The 21,710-nt window shown below is 44.9% G+C and overlaps 1 long non-coding RNA gene across 1 annotated transcript; it reads right to left on the bottom strand.

Annotated features, from left to right (window-relative positions):
• Positions 1-1,133: 1,133 nt before the first annotated feature.
• On the bottom strand, positions 1,134-20,876 carry LOC141981524 (uncharacterized). The gene is made up of 4 exons (XR_012637814.1): positions 20,797-20,876; positions 13,941-14,035; positions 10,814-10,964; positions 1,134-1,166 (listed from the first exon to the last, which is right to left on the bottom strand). It is a non-coding gene; the product is annotated as an uncharacterized LOC141981524 (long non-coding RNA).
• Positions 20,877-21,710: the final 834 nt, after the last annotated feature.

Raw genomic sequence — 21,710 nt, 5'->3', positions numbered from 1 at the left:
AGTGCTGGCTTTGGGTTCAAGGATACGGGTGACTATGCAGAACATCACATCTAAGGGAATGTCAGGGTTAGGGTTAGTGCTGGAGCTATCATGGTAACTCAGTTCCAGGCAAGAAGCGGGCAGAGCTAAGAAGAGTTCCTAAAGCCATTATTGAGATCACTTCTGTAAATGATGAAAAGGATTCTGGGATGTATTTAGGGGTGACAAGGACACCCAATTTCTTCTTTGCTCAGGATGTCAACACACCTAGGGCCATTTTGGAGAAGAAAAAGGTCTTGAGATGTTCAGAACAACTCCAGAGCATCCACCATAGGTCATTCCAATCATCATTGCACTGGGAACACAGGTTTGGGAGACCTACAGTATATATTATCTGTCTAGTGCTATGAAGTCTCTGTAGATATGTAGGGTAGGTAACGGTAGCCAGGAGCTCCTGTGTAGCCTTGAGCAAGTCACCCAGACATTGAGTTTCAGATTCCCCTCTTGCAAACTGCAGATGTAGTGAGGATGAGTAATGTTTATACAGTGCTCTGAAAATATAAAGATCTAAGTATTATTATATTGCGTGCATCTATTCAGTACCTGCTAGTCACTATCCCATATCAAGGCCCCAAACTGCTCTTCTTCCTCTTAACAAGTGTCTCATTACCCTTTCCCAACAGCTCAGATGGGAGGAATATGAATTTGGTTGTACATTAAAGATGCCCCAGTGTGGTTCTAGTTGAAAAACGGTGTTGTTAGATCCTTTTCTGGATCCTGCTTTGTGCCAGTGCTCTGGCGCAGGGTTTAGCGAACACGGTCCTGCTGCTGTGACCCAGTTCAATATGAACTACACTATTTCCTGTGATACTCAAGCATGTGGACTTAGAATTCACTAGCATGCATGCAAGTAAAACTCAATCACGCAAACATTCACAGGAAGTGAATGCAAATGATATATCAACTGAAGCTAAACAAATTGATTTTTCAATTTGAGTGAATGCCTGTGGAAATATTTTTCCATATATTGCCAGTTTTTCTGTAAGCATATTCTTCATGGGGAAGAAGCCCAAGTCTAGGCCACCTGACTTAGTCATTCACCTTCCAGCTTGAAGCAGATGCTATGCATTATCAGCAGGAAGCAAAAGCAGCCTTTCCGGGAGAGTGGTGAATGTTTCATGGAGCAGCTGGAAAGAAATGAAACTATTAATAGCGCACAAGAAAGCAGTTAACATGGTAATGTGCTTTTTAAATGGCATAATGTAAAGAAAACATGGCATTCAGACACTACTGCGCAGAAAGGAGACAGCATTCCCCCCATCAGATGTAAGATATCCATCCAGCTGCTTCCGCCATATCTTATTGTTTAAATAATGTGTCTGAGTGGAAGATTTCTCTCTCTCCCACATTGCTAATTAAAAACAGTGGTGGTGTTGCCCAAGCATCTGTAAATGGCTTTGGGCAGATGCTTTATAATCCATTGGTAATTAAACCTGATCCCCCACTGCAACGGTCTTCAGCTTCACTAAATCAGAAATGTATTTTCTCAGCATCGTGGTTGGAAACACAAGCTCTATTCACTATCCATCCCACACTTTCACTCTGTGGTATATTGGGAACCACCTACATGTGCTCCAGTCTTTAGAATACATTTTCTTCCATTAAGCCAAAGCAGATTTCCTGCAACCCGCAAGTTTATAGCAGAGCGCTTTTGGACTGCAGGCATTCATACTTACCTTGCAGCAAGAGAGGTTTAAGATGGACATTAGGAAAAACTTCCTAACTGTCAGGGTGGTTAAGCACTGGAACAAATTGTCTAGGGAGATTGTGGAATCTCCATCACTGGAGTTTAAGAACAGGTTAGACAAACACCTGTTAGGAAAGGGCTAGTTATTTCTTAGGCCTGCCCTTGAGTGCAGGGGACTGAACTAAATGACCTATTGAGGTCCTTTCCAGTCCTACACTTCTATGATTCTATACAAACCCATTATTTGATTCACTGCAGTTTTGCATCCACCTCTTCAGTCTGGTGTTTGAACCAACCTCGAAATTCAAAGTGAAACCCAGATGAAAATGCCCAGTTTCAAATGTTTGTAGTGCAACAGCAGCAAGTTCACAAACCTTAGCAAGGCTGGACTGTGTTTTGAGTCAGCAACAAAACTAGGCAAGTTTCATAATGACAATTTTGCATAACTCCACTTTAAGGGAACTTCTTTTAAAATAGATTTTGCGGACAGAGGGCTAAATTCAGCCCCAGTGCCACTCTACTGATGTCACTGGCTATACCAAGCCAGGAGTAGCCCACAAACCAATTCCTTAAAAGAGAAAAATAATTCTAAGTTACTTTGGAAATCCATTCACTTGTAGTGTAGCCAGATTTCCAAAGTGAACAGGGGGACTTAATGAGGGGGGAGGGGTTTGGTGAAGGTCAGGGAACTGCATACAAGGGTTTGGCAAATGGAGATGGGAGGAAGAGAAAAGGGTGCTCTATTTTCTCTATGATTTTTTTACTCCCCCTCCCTACACACACACACACACACACACACACACACACACACAGCTGCTTTCGTTGTTTTGCTTCCTCTTTCCTCAAGGTTCAGGCTTCTTTCCCTTCCCTCTCCCTTCTATTTCCTTCACCCTTTCTCTGCCAGTTATTATCTCTGTCTTGTGTCTCCCCACTTGCTCTCTTTTTCCCCCCTTCCCCAGTGCCTGCCACAATCCGGTGACCAACTCTCGTGCAGAGGAGGAGGGTGAAAGCATGGTCATCAGCCCTGGCTGGTCAGTTGCTACCTTCAATATGGTGGCCATGCTGCTGAACTGCCAGAAGGCTCACTACTTTCAGTCCCCAAGCCAAATTCTCCCAGGAGGTGTAATTGCTCTGCATCCCACCTCTGGTACAACTTGGCCCCAAACCCAGAGAGATTCAGCTGCAGGAGCTCCATCCCCATGTAAAGGGGATCTTCTAGTGGCATAGATGCTGTTATATCATCCCCTCCCTGCTGCCAGTGTAGCAGGGGAAAAGGGAGGTGGCTAGAGGAAATGGGGCATGGCCACACTGCTCTTTGGCTGTGTTTTTTGGTTCCTTAGGGCAATTAGCAGCTGTCACAGGTGAGAGCAGTCAGAAATCTTACTCAGTTCTGGTGACCTGGCCTGGCCCACAGCATCAGCAGATAAGGGGAGTGCAAAGGTGAACTTTGCACCACCTTTGTATCTCCAATACACATTATGTGCAGCCATTTGACTCTTCCCGTAGGGGAGGACTGGCTCAAAGACAAGCTTCCTGGAGGGAAAGGTGGCAACCTATAACAGACTTGATGGGGGCTGGTCCTTGACGTACATATGTGCTTGGTTTGCCTGATGTCAGTTTCACCAGCTCAGCAAACAAGAGGCTATCTTAGGTGGCCACAGCCTCAAGGGTTTACAAATTTGGGGACAAAGCACTGGTTTTTTTGTAAAACTGCCAGAGGCAGGCCCTGAAAAAGGAGACATTCCTGATTTTCAGGGACCCATCATCACTCAATACACTTGCTTCAAATCTTCCTTGTAGATCAAAGCAAAACATTTTGCTTGTATTCATGTTTTATGTGTTTAAAAATAGCCATTTAGCAACATGCTGTGGTGTCAGCGGGTTAACATCCTGTCTTGTGACCCAAAATGAGTAAGCCAGGCAAGGTCCAGTGGTCTGTGACTAGCAATTATTGCTATGAGAGCTTTGACTAGTCCTAGGCCCGATGGTGCAAAGTATCTAATAGGTCAGAGAAAACCTCCCCTCCCACATCTGAAACTGCCCACTGCTGCAGTATTGGACCACTTAGCCTTATACTCACACCAGAAGATTTCTGTTGTTGTAGGCACATATTCAGATTAAAGCAAACAAGGCTTTAATTAAGCTGGATTTAAACACTCATCATTCCTGAGATTTCCTCGCTATGAATCATTAGTTTATTTTAGTACCTCAGCTCCAAGCTGTGCCTGCAGCATTGTTGCTCTGCGGCTGTGGGGCTAAAGCTACCAGTTGTGAAGTGATCTGTATGAACAATCACCCGTCTGCCAAAAAATTAGAGACAAATTTCGTTACATTCTGAATACCTCCCCTCCCTCCCCATTGCACTGGGTTTTACAGACAAGTGCATTGTATTACCATTATAAGAGCTTGAATCCCAGCTCATGGGCACTGGGTGAGAAAGAAAGTGTATCAAGTAATAACTGAGCAGAAAAAAAGCACATATGTAAGCAAGAGCTCTTTATACAATACAATCTAATTATAGGACTACTGGGGCCCTCTACTTGTGGGGATACAATATGGCCCAATTTGTGGTAGGGGCCAGCCCCTTATTCACCATGATACCCTTCAAGAGCAGCATTTTAGGGGGGAAAAAGAAAGAGCTAGTCAAAGCTGCCTAAGGCTCTGCATGGCTGACAAGAGGGAAGGAAAGGGGGGACAATTGTCCCATGTCTTGAACTCAGGGCCCCCCAAAAACATCTGTAATGTCTGTGTAAATAAAGTGAAATGGGAAGCGGTGGGGCCCCAGAGTGAATACTATGCACCGAGGTCCCAAATTTCTCTTAACAGGCCTGGCTATAGGTAGCACGGGAACACTGGGGATAAAGTGCACTTGCGGTGACAAATAAAGGAGAGCACACAGGGTCAAATGCAAAGAGGTGCGATGATAGGTGCTGTCAGCACAAGGAGCAAAGCCCTGCAAATGCACCAGCAAACTCATTAAGTGAGGGGGGAGCCAGCTCCCTTCCCCCACCCCCCTATCCATGCTTACAGAACCTAAGTAAACATGTACCTTTTACCTCCCTCCTGTCGCAACAGCCTGTTGCAACCATGTCCAGTTAAGGGGGGGAAATCACAGGCTTTAGGGATTTTTCAGCTGGCTGTACCCCCCTGTTCCAGAGGCCACACCCTCTTCTGCTGTGCTGTACTGTCACAGCTCGCTCACAGAAGGCGTGCAGCCCTGCCCTGCACCCCAAAACATAGCAACAAAGGGATTTTTGTATCACATACACGTCTGTAGCCCCAAATCAGCACAAATGACATACATATTACTTATAGTTACCCAACCCTATTTCTCACCTAGGAATCATTGTCGGGCTCATAATGTAGAAAGCATAGAAACAAATGTGATCTATCGACATCTGTATCATGAGTCTGTTCTCGCAGAGCACTTTTTTCCTCAACCTGCCTCGGGCTGAAAAAATTTTCAGATAATAGTCCTACCATTTTTTCATGTAAATATTTTCCCCCAGGTTAAAAATACCTAACCTAGTACTGACTAAACAAAACGCACAATACCAGTGCTGAGGACAGATTAATTTACACAAATTAAAAACTGAAAAGCCAACTCTGCATTGAACACATGCCTGATTCTGTTCTCATTTACACCACTGACTGCACATTCTCATGGGAAAGAAGAATCAGGCCCCATAACGGTTTTCAATTTTATTATTCTTATATTACAGTAGCATCTAGAGACCCACATCATGCCCCATTGCGTTGGTACTGTACAAATATGTTCGACAAACTGATTTCCCTTACGCATTCAGCTGTCTTTAAGCCAAATCCCATTTTACAAGGAAAATATTTCAGCATTAAACAAAATCACTTGGCTGGTTCCCCACCTCAAAATGGTCCATCTAATCTTTCATGGCCTCTACAAGGAGCATTCATTTTACTGTGAAGAACACAAGGTTCAAGGAGTTCAGTGCTGGGTGATCTGGAGATTTTCTTTGCGTTATCTTAGTGTGGGGACTTTATGGTTCCAAGAAATGTTACCATCCTTATTTTTAAAAAGGAACAGAAGCCTCAGGTGCAATCAAATGAGAGATGTAAAGAAGATGACATGTTCTTTATAGTTATTGAGCTTTTTCTTTATCTTCTTCTCTGTTTGCTTGGGATTCTCCTTGAATACTGTCAGCCATTATTCTTGGCTGCAATCTACATACCCATATCTCCCACTTAACTAGTCGCTGCCGGTAAACCTTACAAGACTATGTCTAGTATATTCTGAAGGCTTGCCAAGGAATTAAACAGCTTCTGACTCTCTATTATTTGCTCTCCAAACTCTTACAGCAGGGATGGCTGCATTTTTCTAGGCCAGGGAAAGGATGCCAGTGTGATGATGTCATTACCCTGAATAGTCAGCCCCTTCTTTTCCGGTTTCTCTTTTCCCAACAAACTCATGAATCACTCCAGCTTAATCACATAACTCTTGTTCCAGAAATATTTGGAAGTAGGTGGGAGCTGAGAGCAATTAAAAACAAATACTGGAGTGAACCTTGCCTTAATGGTAGCTTGTGGTTCTCCCCAAGGAAATCTGCTCTTTAAAAAGGAAAAATATAAGTCATCTGCTTTATTTAGCAAGAGCTGGCAATACAGTCTCTGTTCTGTAGGCCAGGCCATGCTGATGTCACCAGCAGCTGGTTGCTAAATATTTTTCAGCCTAAGTTAACGTGTTCCTCAATTCCTTATATGCATATCTTTATTGAAGTTGGAATGTTACACTTCCAAAATGATTTGACTGAATTCTGACTGTCAGAGAAAAAGGCACTGGGGGTTTCATTTTGTATTGCTGTAGATATGTTAGACCCTGAATAAAAGATTTATATAATGATCACATCTTTCTTGTCTTTTTGTTCTGTATTTGTACAGCACCTAGCACAACGGCATCACGGTTCCTTGACTGGGGGTTTTAGGCGCTAGGATGATTCAAAGAAGAAACAAAAAAACCTCAACAACATAGTACCTTCCAGCCAATACTTTTCAAATAGCAGTTACATTGGCCTTCACACACTTTGTGAGGTAGGTCAGTAACCTTATTGCCATTCTACAGAGAAGGGAATGGGGAAAAGGACAGGTTAAGTGACCTTCCAAAAGTCACCCAGGAAGTGCCCAGTAAAGGTAGGAATAGAACCTAAAGACCTGATTTGCTTGTCTGATGTGTGTCTGATGCCCATTAGACAAAAATGGTTACATGCTTTTTGTGGGGGTTGGTGTAAGTTACACATAAAGCAATTCTACCTTAGCGTCTTGAGCGTGGTGGGGCAGAATGTGGTGCAGACACACTGTAAAAAGTGTGACCTTTTGGAAAAACAAAAACAAAACAAAAAACAAAACACACACAACAGGGTGGGGGGTAGTCAATCAGGACCAAATTCCTCATCAGTCACTCAGCATGACGCACCCCCAAAGCAGCAGCAAAAATGGGAGCAATTTAAAGCTACATCTTTCCACTCTGCATGTGAGAGAACGTAGCAGATTCTAGTGCTGGTGTGGGGTCAGTGTATGATGGAGGCCTGACAGTACCTGTATGATTGCATTAGTCATGGGGCAATCTCAGATTCACTTATGATATGTGTCTCCTTGATGAGCTACAGGCAGCTTGAAAGAGTGTCTCTCTCACCAACAGAAGTTGATCCAATAACAAGCTATTACCTCACCCTCTTTGTCACTCTGATATCTGGGGCAAACACGGCTACAACAACATGGCAAACAAAAGGTCTCATTGACACCATACTGACATCATGCGTACACTACATACTGTTATGTATTGGGTTGTGGGCTGTTGTGTAGGGGCACTGCTTCCATTGCAGAGGTGTTTATTTGGTTTTCCTTATTTCTCTCTGAATACATCAGATGTCTGTTATTATTTATCATTCATACTACCATAGCATTTAGGAGCCCCAGTTATGGACCACGACCCACTGCGATAGGCGCTGTACAAACACAGAACAAAAGATGGCCTCTGCCCTGGATCTGTGTCCATTTCTAGTGTCTGTGTTGCTAAAATTGTTTTAACTGATTACAAGCACATGGTGAATTTCTAATCACGTGTATCAGTGAAAACTCTGTTCAAGAGCTGGCAGGCATGCACAAGTACAGCCGACAGCACTGAACACAGTAGCAGTGTTTATATGCAGTTATATCAGTCAGGTGCACATTTCTTTTCGTATACATCCAATTCACCTCAATTGCTGTTATTTATTCCAAAATTTTAAATTGCATTCCCATTAGCCCTGACTTTTGTCTAGTTTCCAGTTCAGATGAGGCACCACTGTGCTAGGACAGTGTTTTCCTTAATGTCATCATAGGAGAAATCAAGAAGTTTGAAATCTGAGCCCTATTAAAATCCCTAAAACTGGATTTGCACATCCTGAAAGATTATTCTTCAGTTCTTCTTATGCTGAATGTTAGCAGACACTCTTTTTGCTTTGCTTCTTGATGCATTTGTAGAGACCGGCTCAAGCTGCAAAATTTGTATTTATATTCCAGACACTGACCAAAGTTCCCAGGCGTTCTAGCCCAGGCCTACTGTATCTCCTATAATTCCTCATCCTTGAGCTGAGCATTATTCACACATTGGACCTGTTCATTCTACGACAAAGGAACCAGTTTAAGTTCCTCCTTCGAGTTCAGTTCTGCTGCTGATCTGTTGCAGCCCCACACTCTGGGCCTGATCCAATGGATTTACTTCAATGGGCTTTGACTCAAGCTGTCTGTCTGTGTCTGACTCCAGATTAGGAGGGAGAGGATTTTCTCTCACAACTGCTGGGCATTTCAAATGAATTGCATTTTCAGTTACAGGAGCCTATTAGCCTTCCTTTTATGCCGTGGCAGCCAAAGTATCCTGTTTGCTGAATCTGCATTCTTCCATCTCTCTCAGCCTGCTAACCAAGCCCAGCATTTCACCACTGGCTTTCCATAGCAGTGTGACCTACCACCAGCCTATCTGTGCCAGAAAGCCACCAAAATAGTGGCACTCTGCAAGAAATATAAGCCTGAATTTCTCTTATGCCAGGGTTCTCCTTAGGCTGCCACCTTACTGAGCCTGGTGACAGTTCTCCCAGAGAACAATGGAGTAGCAAGTGCTCTGCTAGCTCATACCACCTGCTTGCCAGAAGACAATATTATAAACTAAAATAAATTTAAATTAAATAAATGAGTAGATGGCAAATGCCTAGAAGACCTCAACTTTGCTGGGGACACTGCGCCCCCGAAAAGCTACAAACAAAAGGTGCATCTACACTTATGGCTGCCTGTAGAGTAGACATTCCATGCCCAGCTAGCATGGGTATAAATAGCAATGTAAATGGTGAGGCACTGCTTAGGCAAGCAAAGAATGCCCTACATGCCTGAACCCACAGGTTACATACCCTACACAGGCTCTCACACCCAATCAATGCCTGCCATGTCCACACTGCTGTCTTTAAACAGTGTAGTGTCCAGTTGCCTCTCTGTTGTCGCAGCCTTACCCTACTGCAGTGAAAGGCTCTGGCAGGGGGGAGGCAGTGGGGAAAGCTCCGGCAGCAGAGCGGCAGCCCTCCCCACTGCTAGAGCCTTTCGCTACGGCATGCAGTTACACACCACAATGACAAGGATGGATGCCGTCTGTTTTCACCGCAGGGCATAGACGTGCGCACGGGGTGTGCCCAGGCACACCCTAATGCCCTGAGCGCGGGCTGGGAAGGCTGCTCCGCCCCCTCCCCCGCTGGAGGCTCGGGGGGGGGAGGAAGGGGAGGAGGAAGAGGAGGAGGCTGCAGCAGTTGCAGGCAGCGATGGCAACAGAACCGTGTTTACGTCGCTGCCGGCCCCAGCGGCGCGGAGTGAGTCGAGTCGGCCCTGGGGCCCAGCTCCACCAATATTTGGGGCCCGGTGTCCCCTCCACGCCTCCCCCAGCCCCCTCTTGCTGCCCCCACACACCTCTCCGGGCCCTGGCGCAGAGCATCCCTGCCCCTGCCTCTGCCCTGCAGCAACATGCTGCCTCCCTGCAGCAACTGCTGCCACAGGGTCCGAGCACCCCCCATCTCCACACCCAGGGCAGACTGACTGAGCCTGCCCTTCCACCTCAGACCCTTCCCTTTTCCGGCAGGACCCTCCACCCGCACAGGGGACCCCTCCGCACGCAGTCCCTGCTCCTGCCCCATGCTGGGCAAGGAGGCAGCCCCATCCCTCACCCCCAGTGAGGCTACAGTCAGGGGCAACAGCAGGGGAGGAGGTGCATGCAGCACCCCCCGGCACCCACCGCGGGGGAGGCGAGGGAGATTCCTGGACCTGAGAGGGGCCCTAGGACCACGTGCAGTGACAGTGGTGGGGGTGAGTGTGCTGCTGGGGGGGTCCTCCCCCAGAGCTCGCTGCTGCGGGCAGGGAAAGGGCTGTGCGGGGAGTCCTCCTCTCTGGCCCCTGTCCTGGAGCAGCCTGCCTGCACCCCAAACTCATCCCTAGCCCTGCCCCACCCAGATCCCACACCCCCAGCCAGAGCTTTCACCCCCCCACCGCACCCTCAACCCTAACCGTGGGCCCCTCCAACACCCCAAACCCCCCAGCCCCAGACAGAGCCCTCACACTTCTACTCTCGCCCTGAGCCCCTCCCACACCCAAACGCCTCATCTGCAGCCACAGCCCTCACCCACACCCCTCACCTCTGCACCCCCTCCCATCCCCAAACTCCCTCCCAGAGCCTGCACCCCCTCCCTCCGCACCCCCTCCCATAGCCTGCCCCAGCCTAGGGCCTGCACTCCAAACCTCCCCCACCCAAACTCTCTCCCAGAGCCTTGGGCAGGTGCGGGGGCGGAGTTTGGGCGGGGGCGGGTTCTGGGCACCACCAAAATTTCTACAAACCTGCCACCCCCGGTGACAGGGTCTCCCCCTCCCTCCCCGCCTGCGCAGGGTATATTTGTTGCCTGTACAAACTTCCCCAGTAGCTGCACAAAGTTGTTGTCATTGTGTCACACAGCGAACCCCACGCTGCTACCATGACCCCCCTTGGCCCCCCGCCCGCCCAGCCAATCGCCGCCTCCCCAGCACTACACATGACCTTTGTTGACTTACGTCAGTCATAGCACCCTTCCACCGCTGCGCTCCAGCTTGGTTGGCGCTCTTTGCACCCGCCCCGTAAGTGCCATCACATCATTGGTCAAGGGGATGTCCAAGGGGTGTGTCATAACCATATAGCTAAGGGTAGCCTAGAATTCCTCCTTACCTGTAAGGGGTTAAGAAGCTCAAATAACCTGGTTGGCGCTGACCAAAGGGACCAATAGGGAAAGAAGTTATTTTCCAATCTTGGGGGGGGGGGGGGTGGGAAGAAGGCTTTGTGGTGTGTTCCCTGGGGAAAACAGAGAAGCATCAGGTCAAAAAAACTCCTTCTCCTATAAACCATCCTGTACAATTCTCTGATATTACAAAAAGAATAAGTAAGGCAAGGCACATTAGATTACCTTTTGTTTTCAACTTGTGAATTTTCCCTTTGCTAGTGGGAGGTTTATCCCAGTTTTTTGTAACTTTAAAGTTTTGCCTAGAGGGGAATCCTCTGTGTTTTGAATCTGATTACCCTGTAAAGTATTTACCATCCTGATTTTACAGAGGTGATTTTTTACTTTTTCTTTAAATAAAATCCTTCTTTTAAAGAACCTGACTGATTTTTCCATTGTTCCAAGACCCAGGGGCTTGGGTCTTTGATCATTTTGTAACCAATTGGTTAGGATATTATTCTCAAGCCTCCCCAAGAAAGGGGGTGTAAGGCATTGGGGGGATTTTCCTTGGTTCTATGTTAAAATCACTTCGTGGTGGCAGCGTTACTTAAACCCAAGGTACAAGGGAGAATTTGTGCCTGGGGAGTTTTAACCTAAGGATAAGGATAAGCTTAGGGGGTCTTTCATGCAGGTCCCCACGTCTGTACCCTAGAGTTCAAAGTGGGGAGGGAACCCTGACAGGGTGGGATTTGGTGGGGACTCTGTTCTGAGCAGCGCTGTGGTAAAGGGGGTTGGATATGGGCCAGAGGGTCTCGGGGGCAGTCAGGGGACGGGGAACAAGGGCGTTGGATAGGGCGTGGAAGTCCCAGGGGGCCTGTCAGGGGGCAGGGGTGTGGCTAGGGGTCGGGACAGGGGGGTTGGATAGTTGGTGGAGTCCCGGGGGATGATTAGGGGGCAGAGGGGGTGGTCAGGGGACAAGGAGCAGGGGGGTTGGATGGGTTGGGGGTTCTGGGGGGTCCTGTCAGGGGGCAGTTGGATAGGTGTCTGTCTGGGGGCGGAGGTGTGGATAAGGGTCGGGGCAGTCAGGGGACAGGTAGGGGGTAGGGTCCTAGGGAGGCAGTTATGGGGGTAGGTCCTCAGGAGTCAGGGGACAAGGAGCAGGGGGGGTTGGGAGTTCTGAGGGGGGCAGTCAGGGGGCAGGAAGTGGATGGGGGCAGGGCTCCCTGGGTGCACACCCTAATGAAATGTGCTGCGCACGCCTATGCAGCAGGGTGTAGCCACACATGTAGTGTCTGTATGCTACACACTGTCGTAAGCCTAGACATAGCCAAAGACAGACAGACACTTTAGCAAAAACAGCAGGCCAAGCAGGGCTCAGAATCAGTTATGTCAAAACAAACTTCCTTGAATCCCAGACATCAAACAGTAACATCATATCAGGAGGCAAAAACATCAAGGAAGAACAGTGTATTTACTTGTGCAGCACCATACTAGCCACCGGAGACATCAAGAAAAAAAAATGACTTCAAGGATAGGAAAGGCATCCACAGAATTCACTAAGCTCAACATATGGAAATCAAAGATACACAGTACCCAAACACAACTGAGAATTTTCAACTCAAAACGTAATCTCTGTTCTGTAGTGTTTATGGAGCATCCATTCTGTGGCTGTGAAAGTTGGAGGTCTATTAAAATGTTACATAGAAAACTAGATGCCTTGAAAATAAGTTCCTAGGAAATATTCTAGGCATTGGATAGTGAAAATTTATCACCCATGAAGAGATCGGAGTAATTACCAATCAGCAGCTCATTCCTACTAGAATTAGAAGTAAGTATTGGTCATATTTGGGGCACGTACTTGTGACGCATGGCCAGAAAGGGTTAAGCATCCTGCAGGATAAATGACCCAATTTCAACCTTTAGAGACATATTGGAAAAGTATGCAAATGGTAATTAGGGCCCTTCCATGTTAGATAGGCTAAAACTTTGGAATATTACTATAGCTATTGATTCAGAGATCAAAAGGGAATGTTAACATTTAAATGAAGCTTGGGTGAAATAATGTCATTGTCTATATGCGTCTTTAAAGTTTGTGATAAACTTCTTAATGGATAAACATTACCTTATTGTCATCCATGTAGTTAATTACTGGTGATGCTTAGGAAATAGGTCTACTTCAAAGTCTCCATGATTGCCTATTGTTCGCCTAAGGACTCTGAGCTGTCAAGAGAAGGCCTAGAACTGTATAAAAAAAAAAAAACGTGGTCCTGATCCTTTTTATCTCAGATCTGCTTGATGCTTCATGCAGGGGAAGTTTAAGTCATAAGACTGAGATCTCTAGTCCCATCTGGATCACCCTGAATATGAACATTGGACTATAACCTATGGACTATTTCTGAAAGAACTCTTTGCAACTACAAAGCTCACCATCTCTACTATGAATCTGATCTCAGAACTGTACTCTTGTCTGTACATATACTGATCTTTTAACCAATACTCACTCTTTTCTTTTTAAATAAATTTTAGTTTAGTTAATAAGAATCGACTGTAAGCATGTATTTGGATCAGATTCATTAACCTGGGAGGTAATGTGTCTGATCCTTTGGGATGGTAGAACTTTCTTATATGATGAATAAGATTTTCAGTAATCCTCATCATATTTTACTTGGGTGTCTGGGTGGAGGCCTGAGGCTGGGTTGCTTTAAGGGAACTGTGTTGTTGGCTTATGGGTAACCAGTAAGGTATTATAGAAGCTGTTTTGTGCTGGCTTGGTAAATCTAAGTATTGGAATCTCCACCAGTTTTGGGGATTGTCTGCCCCATTCTTTGGGGTTTACCCTAACTGAGTAACTTCAGTGTGGCTCCCCGGAACCCCAGTCACAGTATTCGAGATGCCAACACACAGACTCCCACATGTAGCTATCAAGTGGAAACCAGCTGATGCGAGGAAACAAGGACACCAAGAGAAACTTGAAGAAGAACGCTTACCATGGGGTGCGGAACAGTCAGTCAATCTCAACACCATAGAGCAGATGGCAGCAGCTGCTAACAACAGAGAGTGATGGAGCAGACTAGTTTCCATCCTGTGAGCCAACATTAGCATGAGAAGGATGTAAGAATAATAATGAAAAGAAGAAGAAATGAACGTAAGGTTCTGACATTGCTACTTTATCATGGTAACATCCGTCATGACTTTTCAGTTGTGACTAAGGGCCTGATCCAATGTCTGTTGAAATCAGGGATGTGTCCATCCATTGAATTGATAGGCATTGGAACAAGACCTATGTTATCCAAAGAATTCTTCAAAGAAAGCACTCACAGATTCGTCCAACCTCATCAACCAACCTGCTTTCTCAGGGTAGGTGTGGAAGACACTTTGTACTGAAAGTAGAAAAAGAACTCTTGTTCTAACAGGCAATCATTCCAGCCACTTTGGTCTTCTGGTATCCAGAAACATTTTTCAACTTTACAGTACAGAGGTCAGCACAGATCCCCCTACAACTCAGACAACAACAGATAATGTACATTTGCTGGTTCCCCAGGAATCCTTAACCTAAAGAGAAATTGAACATGTTCCTTTCTCCTTTTGGACCAACTTCATCTCACACAGAAGCATTCTAAAAGTAGGACAAAAAGTTGAATTCCAAGAGATTTCCACTCTCCTTTTCATTCTGTCTTCTATGCCAGTGAATTTATATTACAAAATAAAAAAAATAAATATATCCAGGCATAGAAGCCATTATCCCAGTACCACCTTCAAAGCATCATTCAGGTCTTTTTTTCCAGGTTGTTTGTAGCTCCTACGAAGACAGGTAGATTCTGTCTCCATTCAGTCAGTATCTGAAATGGAAACAAGATTCTGAAAAGAAAATGTTCCATGTCTCACTTGAGAAGTGGCTCCCTTCTACCATTTTATGCTCCATGCATTTGAAGAATCCTTCCTTTCCTCACAGCTACCTTGCTGACCTGGTAGCATTTTACACCTATTTTTGACTAACTGTACACAAATGCAAATGAATATACAAATTGCAGGGCAGGGACAAATCAAATCCCTAGGTTTTAAATCTTTTCTTCCAACATTCTGCTTTGGTAGTCACCTCCCAAGGCTTGCAGTGCATACTCACATCAATTTATATGGTATTGGGGAACTGGCTGGATTCTTGAATTGTTAATTTCTAGATTTTTTTCTCTAATTTGGGGTTCTTTTGAAGCTATGCATTTTTTAAAACAAACGGATTGTTTGGGAGCATCACTTGGACTCAACTGAAGCATACTTTCAACCATCTCTCTTCTTTAACTAAGTTTTCTGTATGTGACTAAGATAAATACATAAGATAGGTAACAAAAAGTTTGCTGGAGAAATCAAGGTCATATTGAAGCCCCAGACTGAATCAGGACCTAGAACAGCTTGTTCCTGAATTTCATGACTCAGCTCTTTTTTTCTTGTGGGGGCCCAGTTACGTATGTATGTATTGGTGGGAGAGGTAATATAAGAAGAGGTAATGAGTGACACATTGTGTGATTTGTAGGAACCTAGCACTGTTGGTGGGAAACAAGCATTTTACAGTCAAATTCTTTATTTGTGGATCTTTTCTAATATTTTGTTCAGAGGCCCAGCTTATTAGGAATTACCAGAGAGAAAAATATTAAAGTAGCAAAAACAGTACAAATATTCTAATTGGGAGACGGAAGCTAACCAAAATGGCTTGATCCTTCTCCCTTGAAGTCAATAGGAGTTTTATGATGGGAGCAGGTTCAGGCCAATCCAATACTGTCAAAATAGTACCTTCTATTTGCTATTATTGAGGAGATCTTTTATCATGGTATAAATAACAAAGGGCTCAATGTTGTGAGGTGCTCTGCATCCTCAACTTCCATTGAAGCTAATGTGAGTTTAGCATCACAGGATTGGGCCCTTAGCCTGTATTCACTTTTCTCATTCTGATTACAAGGATCCATTAACTCGTCTACCCTGGACTCTAACTAACACTTCAGTTCCATTACAAAACTATCATTCCATTACAAAACACATCAAATTGCCACGGAAAACTGATACACAGGTAGGTTTTAAAAGCACACTGTTTGTTTTGCAGGTGCCTGGCATGCTTTGGGGTTGATTCACCATTACACCATGTGAAAATGGAGTAAGTTAACTTCAGTGATACTCATGGAATTACACTGGTATAAAACTATAGTAACCCTATGATGAATCAGGCCTTTTATCTCTACAACAAGGATGGAAGGACCTAAAAAGGTAGTGCATGAAGTCAGGTTTAGTCACAACCCAAGTTACTATCAATTCAAACTTTCTGTGAGTGACAGTCTCATGATAATTTGTTGCTGCTTATAACTCTGTCCTTGCAACATCCTCCAGCTGAGCGCTGTACTATGACCAGAGTAGTCCACATATAGCAGAACAGTTGCAACAAAGCAAAATTTGTAACATGGGTGTGACAAATGGGAGTGGTGGTAAGACTTGACTTTATTGCCCGACCCCAGTCACAAGATGTAACAAAGGTCAATGCTCCTGTAAAATTCAATGGCATAAAATTACTAGATTTTTAAAAAACAAAAGGATAAAATCAAAAGGTCTTGTTTTCCATTACATGTTAAATATACAGCTGGTCCCTGCTGGGCACTGACTGAGGCAGGGGTCCTGTGGGAAAAAATAGCATGTGATCATATAATTAAAGACTATATCATAATGTATACGCACAAGAGGGGCGAACTGAGGTTGCACAGGTAGCCTTAATTCTGGCATTCCTAAGTTAGGAGTGCTTGACTTTGCAACTTTAATTCTCTCTTTTAATATTTTTTATTTGTAATATATATTGAAATTAAGAATAATATAAAAGGGATATAAAGTTGAAGATCTGCTCCCAGGGTGGTAGTAGTCTCCACATTTAATGGGTGCATTATACTGAACTTCTGAGGGGACACTGACCACCTGCAGCAAAACCATCCACCTCAGCACAACAAACCTAAACCCCACCCAATGCAGAAGGGAGACCCTGGGGGTGGGATTTGGAGAGCGAGCCCACCTTGCACTGATCCTGCAGCGGTGGCACTTGTCCCACAGGGCTTGGCCCGGTTCCCCACTCTGGACATTGCAATCTGGCACATAGGGTCACAGCACCACTCAGGTTTGGCCTGGCTGCTCCTTCATCATGGCAGAGCAGTGGCAAGGACAAATTTGAGTGAGTGGCATCGCGACCTGATGCATGGGGTCACTGGGAGAACATCTGGGCCAAACCTGAACGGCGCTATGACCCCATGCTCTAGGTCACAGTGCCCAAAGTAGGAAGCTAGGCCCAGCCCCTCAGGACAGGCACCATAGTTGCAGGGTGAGTGCGGAGCAAGCTTTCTGTCCAGTCCACTGCCACTCCCTAAGGCCTCCCCTTCTCCCCAGACCAGGAGAAGCATATGCTTTCCTGGCTTTGCACCATTGGTTTCATGATTTCTGTGAGTGAAATTGAACACACAAGATGGAACCTCACTAAAGTTGCCACTGGTCTGCTCCCTACTTTGCATCAAAGATTTAAATATACATGCTATCACACTGTCTGCAGCGTTCATAACTGTGAGTGCCAGCCTCAGGGCAGACTGTCGAAAAGCAGAGACCCCAAGCTGGTGGTGTGTTCTGTAATTAGATTTCGCCAGTCCTCCTGCACACTCCAGTTTATCTTGCCACCCAGGCAAGCTGGACTTTGTGATCTTTGGTGTAAGTGACCATTTATCACTAACTATTCAGGTTGCTCCCAGTCCCTAGAGACCACTCACCTACCCCAGGTCAATTTGTACCTCAGCTCTTACATCACAAATAGCCAATCCTATAGTAAACTTACTTATTATTAACTAGGAAAAAGAAATGAAAAAGAGTTATTTACAGGTTAAAGCAGGCAACCTATATACACCTATGAATGACAGTCTGTGGTTCCAAAAGGTGTCAGATGTGGTAATCTGTCAGCAACTAATGTCTTTTAGGGCTAACCCAGGTTGACCTGCGGATCTCTGCTTTTGTTTCGTAGCTCCAGCCCTGTGAGAGTCCAAAGAGCAAAGAGACGAAGAATTTTCATGTCAGCTATCTTATTTTCTTCTTCCAGAATTCAAGCCGATAGGACAAGCTTCCTTGCACATAGCACCTTTATAGGTGTGAGAGGGCCATTAGCCCAGTCTTTGTAATGTGATGTTTCACAGTTGCCCACTTAGTTTTGATAGTCCTCCTTGATGGACAGGGGAACCCTTCTCCTGCTTCAGTTCAGAACAGACATGTTTACAGTTATAAAGCAAAACTTCCATATTAACTTGCCGTTACAAGCAAGATTAATGCATGCAGCAACTTACATGTATTTTATAGAAGCTAAACACATCTTTACAAGTTTAACACCTGTCTTGATCAATATTAACATACAGGTGAGCTGGTCTGGGTTTCCAGCTAGGAGTTTATCAGGGCTCAGCTGACACCCACAGCCCTGGCAAGAGCACACACGTGGTCTAGCGGCATCACACAACCAACCAACGTCCAATCTATTTTTTTCTTTTTGTGTCTATTTCTACATATATGTTACACTTGCTGTATAGGTAAACCTTACATAAGAACTAACAAATATCTTAGGGTGCTTTTTTATGAGCGGTGCATTATAAAAGCTAGACTAGCTTCACACACAACTTGTTTTAGTTTTGAGCAGTAAGGAAAGCCCGGCATTTAGTCCATTAAGATTATTATCAGTTAGCATGATTAGAGCACGCAAAAGCATACTGCTTGCATTGCAAACATTCAAGAAAAGACCGCTCCCTTCCCTGACGCGCTCACAGTATAAGGGCACAGTCCAGCAAATCACTTAAATACATGCTTCAGTGGGACTTCTCCTATGTTTAAGTGCTTTGCTGGATTGGGAGCAGCAAGGGCACAGAGGGCTAAGGCCATTCAATGAGCATTCAGGCCCATGCAGGCAGATCCCACTGCATGATCAGGGCCCAAAAGACAAACATACAGATAATAGGATATACACCAGTTAGAGGATTGTTATTTTTGCTAGTAAATTTCCAACGCGTGGTATTATTAAGTCCAGCTAGTCATCAAATTCAGTCCCATACAGATTGACAAAGCACTTTATTCGGCTTGAGTCCTCAGCTGTGATTCCCTTTTTAAAAGCATTTGTTAGGGGAATACTCACATGGCAAAGAGGTACAGTATTAAAAGGGAGGTCATATTAAGGTTCCATTAACCTTGATTGGGCCTTTCAAAAGGAGATGAAAAAGACAGCAAACTGCTGCTCAAAACAGGAGCTCTCAAGATGAGCTCCTTTGTACTGGAGCAAGTATTTATAGATCCCTCAGAAATCCTGAACAACAGGGCTTGTAAGGGGACTGACAAGCTTTTATCTAACCTGGTGTTAGCAAATACCACAGTAAGTTTGCTCTGTCCTTTGCCACAGGGAGCTCTGGGTAAGCAGACTGCTGCTGGCAGTTTCTAAAAACTCATGTATATACATATTACACAGTTAATGATTTCTCAGCATAATCCAGATGATCCCTTCTGGAGCTTAACTGGTTAAAAAAAACCTCTATTTTCAAAATTTCTGATCAATCCATCAGGAAAATGACAGTAAAATACTTGGTGGATGAACTGTGAATAGATAAATGTGATTTTGATTGTCCTACATCAGAAATCAGATGTCATGAAGAATATACAGGTCTGGGCAAGAGACAGAGTGCTCAAATTCGAGATTTTTTAAATTTATTTAATGTTTTCAAGTACTTATTTTTAAATTCACCTCAGAAAACCTAAATGGCTCACCATAACTCCAGTATCAGTGTAATGCCGACAGACCCCAGTCCTCAGTGGGCCGGATTGAACTGGGGATCTCTGGAGCTTAGTGCTGTAGAGCAGACTCATTTTCTCTCTCTTTAAATGGTCTCGGTGCCACTAGATGGGACACAACACCCCACCCAGGAGGTGTGTGGGTTACATCAAGAAATCAAAGATGAGCCTGAGACAAAGCTTAGATCTAGATCTGAACCTTTGCAAACATTCAGGGTACAGTTGTGTAATTTGAATCCAGATTTTTCATTTGGCCCATTATACAGATAGGAATTGCATTACCGTTTAGTGCAGGCCTGGGTTTAAGGAGCCCCTGTGTGATGACAGCAGGCCATATGGGCTGTGTTTAATTAATCTAGGAGTTAAAAAAATCTATGACAGATTACTGGGTTTTGTCTGTGAACTCAAACAATCCTTTTTTCATTTACTATAAAAAGGTCCTATCTCTTCTTTAGGATGGGGGACAATATAGGGCTAACTATGAAGGTTAGATCTCGTTGCAGATTCAAAGTTCAGGAATGTCTGGATATAGAATTTTGATTTGACCTATTGTAGGAGCAGCAGTGATCTGTATGCTCTGTATGACTATGCTATGTATAAACTGTATGCTCAAAAGGTCTGTTACACTTCCCCCCGCCTTTTGTCTCCTCTCCCTCTTTGAATACCTGTGAAGTAGCTTTCCCCCTCCCCCTCCCTCCTGGAATGCTTGTGGGATGAATGGACTGGTTGAACAGCTGGAAGATCAGAAGAGCTCCCAGGTAGACAAGGTGTCTGGGACTCTAATTAGGCAGCGCTCACACACCCAATGCATGGACACTGCTCGAGGTGGAGTGTGACCAACTGGACCTCGGCCAAGTCACCTCTAGTCGCAGGCCATGAGGAGCAGGTCCTTAAAAGGGGAAGGGGCCATGTGCTCAGGAGTACACTCACAAGCTTGTACCTCCCGTGAAGGCCCTTTGCCCAGACCGCCTAGCCGGTGGTTCGCCGCATTGCATTCCATCATGCCTCGGAAAGGCTTACCTTACCAAGAAAATTTTGGAACCTCTTCTTGCAGCAAGGATCCCCAGAATCCCCATTACACTGGTAAACATTCCAACTATAATTCCTGTCTTCAGGGGGTGGCTATATAACTTGTCTGTGAACACTGGCCAAGTGTTGAAACTTGCTGTGAAAAGAGACAATAAAATTTGGCAAGAGATTAATCTTCTTGAAATGGTGAATAACCCCCTCGCCATATTTCAAATATCCAAGATATCTAGTTTTGAAGAAATTACAGACCTGATCCTGAATATATAATTAAATAAGTAAAACGTTAACAAACATTACTTAACTTTGCCTTAATACAGTTTAAAAAACAAACCAACCACACAACAACAACTGTGGCAGTCTGAAACATGGAGTGCAAACTGCTCCTCAGCGCCTTGTTCATGTTATGAAAGCTCAGGGAAAGGAACTGTTTTTAAAAGGGTAAATCAGCAATGCCTTTATATTGGGTTGGGTTTTTTTTTTTTAAACCAGGTGTGGTGGCTGAGTCACAGGTTTAAATAAGCCTGACGAGATCAACTCAGCCCTTTACTCATCTGAAATGTAGGCGTTTGGCCTTTTCAGATGAAAACTTCAACAACAACTTCATAGAACAAATCTTTCCTCCCAATAGCTGCTGTTGTGCTGATATGTGCGGTCTGCGGCTCCTCTCCCCCAGGGTGGCTGCATTTCAATTGGCTCAGTGTACATGCGTAATCTGTAAAATGCTGGAGGATCCTTTGCGATGAAAGACCTCAAGCAGCTTAACCCGCTCATCTCACATGTAGAAGTCTGAGGCCAATCCCTGCTGCCATTACTTAATTAGCACGTGGGCCTAAATTTCACTTGCCTCAATGTAAAACATATGTAGGGGCCTCTCAAGCTCCCTCTCTATGCCTAGATTGCCTTCT

Source organism: Natator depressus, chromosome 2, assembly GCF_965152275.1.
Source record: "Natator depressus isolate rNatDep1 chromosome 2, rNatDep2.hap1, whole genome shotgun sequence".
In the NCBI taxonomy this organism is placed as follows: Eukaryota; Metazoa; Chordata; order Testudines; family Cheloniidae; genus Natator; species Natator depressus.
This window is presented reverse-complemented; position numbering and strand designations above follow the sequence as displayed.